Genomic DNA, 4546 nt, shown 5'->3' on the forward strand with positions numbered 1-4546 from the left:
TTTGTTAAAATAAAATAATTATTTTATCATGAAAAGTAAATTTCGTCACAATTAAGTTAAATTATAACATTAAAAAAAGGTTTTCGTGACAAAAAGACATACTACAACAAAATTTATTTTCTCACTACTTTTATTTTGTCACTAAATATTTTTTATAACTTTTTACTGTGACTAAAAAATTTTGTTACAATTTGTTATTGTGAAAGATTATTTGTCACAATTTTTTTATAATGAGAAATTAGTATTTGTTATATATTGTTATTTTGATCAAATAAAGTTTTCACAATTTTTTATTTTGACAAAATATTAGGACGAAATAAATTTGATTTAACATTTTACTTTGACTAAATTTAACATGTTATTATGACTAAATCATTTTGTTACAATTTGTTATTGTGAAAGAATATTACTTGTCACCATTTTTTATGATAAGAAATTAATATTTGTTATAAATTATTTTTTGGATTAAATAAATTTGTCAGAATTTTTATTTTGACTAAATTTACTATGTCATTGTGACAAAAAGAACCTCTATTTAGTAACAAATTTATTTATTTACAATCGAAAAATATTTAGTTTAGGTACTAAACACGTAATTTACCCTTGAAAATAATAATTTAGAATAAAAAGTAAATAATAGGTGAGTAACAAAAAAATAGTTTTCCCTAAATCTTTCTACAGTGTAAATTTACACCAAAAAGCTCCAACAATTAAACTGCCTTGTGTATGAGCTGGGCCTATGCTATATCCATAACATTTTAAAAGACATCATTTTGATTAACCAATGAAAAAGGGTAAAGGATATGCAATTCTTCTTAGGTTATACGAGTTGAGTATCTACAGACGAGTATCTTTGTGTGTAGGTGTGCATGAGGTTAGCCTAATTTATCATCAAACACAAAAACAATTTCGTAATTATGTTTACTAAAATAATTCACAAATCCAGTAAATATTTATCAACCTTACTTGAAATCGAATAAAGTCGAACTCAAGTTTTAAAAACGAGATTGAATTTCAAACCCAATTTTTTTATAATGGCAAACTCAAACGAACGTTTTACTATATCGAGAAAGATAAATAAATAAAGACAATAGCATCATAGTTGCATGCATATGAAACACCAAGCAGTTCAACATTGCAACGACTTCGAAAATAGAAAATTCTTAGGCATATTAATTCGTTGTTTACTACCAAAAATCATAGATGATCCAGAAAAGTAACTATAATTTTACCAAAGAAACTGTCCTATGATCACTTAATCCTTGTGCTGCTGAACAACTTCAACTGCCTCGTGTTGTTCACCCTAATCCTACAAGAAAAAGAACAATAAAATTCCTAAACTCTTAAGCGAAGAACATACATTGTACATTATCTGAATCAATCTAAATCGAAGAAACAAAAACATTTTTAAGCAAACTGGATTGTACTTCGATGTATATATGCATACCTTCACAACTACGCAGGAGCAACCAACAACCTTCCGTGCCTTCCCCTCGGAGTCTATCTTACATAATTGTATGCAAAGATGAAACATAATTAACATTCACAACACTGGTAGTCACTTTCGATTTGCCACTCAAAATAATTCGAACGTAAACGAGCAATGAAATGTCACTTACACTGGCCCACTCTCCGAGAGTTTTAGAACTCGGGGCATGTAGCAATTTAACATTGTGATCGACACAAAGCGCCTTGACCAGCTTAACATAATCTGGTTGGTCACGGACATCGGATATAATGCAAAGGTGTGCATTGTGCTTTTCGACCGCCTTGGCGGCTTCGTGTCAGCCGCATGCAAGACCACCGTGAGCTTGCGACTTCCTCACCACAAGGGGCAAGGCCGAGTTGAGGTCCAGTGGCTCACCCAAAACGGGTGTTGCCTCAGATTGGGCGACCGTAACTTCTTCCTTGAAAGAGAAACCAACACGAATATCACATAAATACATATAAAGATGAAATATTTCTAAGAAATAACAAATTTAGAACAACACAAACAATTCAAAGCAATCCATATTAACATACTTGAGTTTTTAGTTGATTTATTGCTTCATTGCCGAGCCAAAGAAGGCATTCATTAAATGAAAGAAAAACAAAGAGGAAACTATTATTGCTATTACTATTAAACAACTAATTTTACACTATATTTTCAATAAATCATATAGTAACACATCAATTAAAATTTTATTTGAAAACAATAATTTCAGCCAATTTTATTTTGGATGAATGGTTATATCATATTCATATGTACTCACTAATTGCAATAACGAATTTGCATCAAAACACAATTAGAAAGATTAAAAGAAATGGAAAATGATGTAAGGCGGATCTACACGCTTTGATGAAAAGAGTAGATAACCTTATTGTGTCCCGATCTAGGATTGATAAGTACTGATGTCCTTGAATTTATAAGTTTGGGCTGCAAAATAAGATAAGAAAATATGATTAATAATGGACTTAATAAAGGGAATAATAATATAAGTAATGAAATGAAAGAATAAGAATGAAATGAAATAAAGAAAGGATAGAGATGCTGAGGAATTGATGGAAGAGATGGATGATGTTGATGATGAAATGGCAATGGTGGTGATGTTGTATCTCAAACACGCCAAAGAGGAAACTATGCTATGAAGCACAATCCCGTCTTCACAACTTGCTTGAGGGGTGGTGATAGTGTCTTCAACCCACTAGATATCAATCTAGGAATTTTGGAATCAAAATGGAAGGATTTACGCCACAAGTATAGGAATACTTGTTTAATCGATAAAGTTCACAAAGAACTTTGAAGAGAAATAACTCACAAGGTTATTTTATATAAGAGAGAGATGATTACAAATGAAATGTACTAGCCTATTTATAGTTTTTCAAAGGGTTTAGGCCAAATAGACACATGATGGTTCGTGTAACACCCCAAACTATGGGTTAGTGACTAAATGGTAAACTTTCAGAATTTGGTGATTAAAGTAGAAGAATGGATTAGTTCAATGATTTATCTGGAAATAAATCCTAAAAGATGTTAGTAATTATAAAAGGTATTAAAGGACAAAAGGGTCATTTGACCAAGAGATGAATTAAATAATGATATATATATATGGATAAGGATGAAAGATTTTCAAAAATCTCTTCTCTCTTTTTCTTCTCTTCTTCTTCCTCCGTGAAAGCTCCAAGGCAAAGGTAAGATTCCTGTTAGCTGATGATTTGTTGATTTTAAGGGTGGGTTTGATCCTTAGGTAATACTTAAGATTATGGAAAGCTTAAGTATAAATGAGTATATTTGTTTAAGTATGTGTACTAGAGTTAAGAATGAAAAAGGGGATGAAACATGATGGATTTAAGCCAAAATGAATGAATTTTTCGGGTTCAAAAAGAGGATTCTGGGCAGAGTGCATCGATGCATATTCATTGTGCATCGATGCATCAAGGTTAAAACCCAGAAATTTTGAAGGTGTATCGATGCACAGGCAGTGCATCGATGCACTCTTTTAAATAGAAACATCAATGCAATTAGTACATCGATGCATAAGGCATGCATCGATGCATCCCAATATAATACAACATCGAATGTATTTTATGCACCGATGCATCAGTAGTGCTCGATGCATACCCTTATTGAAAGAAGAAATTGGCATTTATCTTAATCTAAAGAGTGAACCATAGAGTATAGTTATAATACTAATATAGATCTATGTATGATTATGTAGATATAGAACGTGATCCCGTTCTGAATCAATTGAAGGATTAGAATCGAATCAAAGCAAAGCTAAGGTAGTGCACATTATTTAGTATATGATGTTAAATGGAAAATAAAACTGATGACGTCTATTTCCAATAGTAAAATGCATGAATTCATAGAGGTATGTGTTTGTTATGATTTATATGTGTGCAGAGTATATGTTATTGATATGATTCTATGATCATAGGATGTAAACTATGTGATAAGTGATAAGTGACTATAAGAAATTATATGAGAACAAGATGACAATGATTTACATGTCATATGAAAACCAGAGAAGTGTTATAAGCAAGTGACAAATATGTGATAAATGAATGATATAAAAAGTGAGATAAACAAAGTATGGTTGATATAGGGTAATATAAGAATAGCTCATAGGTTATATGAAAAGATGGAACCATATAGGAACATTAATTGAGTACTGATAATAAGTCATAAGGTTATATGCATAGGTAATAAAGTTATAAGATGAGAATATATGAATATCAAATAAGTTATGAGATAAGTTATATGACATGATATATAGGTTAAATGAAAGTATACACATGAATACATATAATTTATATGTTATTTTATATGCTATGGGATATACCCATGAACATATGTGTGATATAGTTATGAGAAATGACCCATGTGACTAATGTGAATGATATAAGTATGTGATAGAGTTATGGGTATATGTGTCATATGTTATTATAGGTGATATGATATATATGAGTTTATGCGATATAAAAGTGTATATGTGAAATAACATGATAGGTGATAAAACCGTGAGCCTATATGATTATGTGTTATATGTTACATGATATGACATGC

The 4546-nt window shown here is 30.6% G+C and overlaps 1 pseudogene; it reads right to left on the reverse strand.

Annotated features, from left to right (window-relative positions):
* Positions 1-1253: 1253 nt before the first annotated feature.
* On the reverse strand, positions 1254-1946 carry LOC120193208 (annotated as a pseudogene).
* Positions 1947-4546: the final 2600 nt, after the last annotated feature.

The sequence above is a fragment of the Hibiscus syriacus genome, unplaced genomic scaffold (genome assembly GCF_006381635.1).
Source record: "Hibiscus syriacus cultivar Baekdansim isolate YM2019G1 unplaced genomic scaffold, ASM638163v2 tig00116989_pilon, whole genome shotgun sequence".
Classification (NCBI taxonomy): Eukaryota; Viridiplantae; Streptophyta; class Magnoliopsida; order Malvales; family Malvaceae; genus Hibiscus; species Hibiscus syriacus.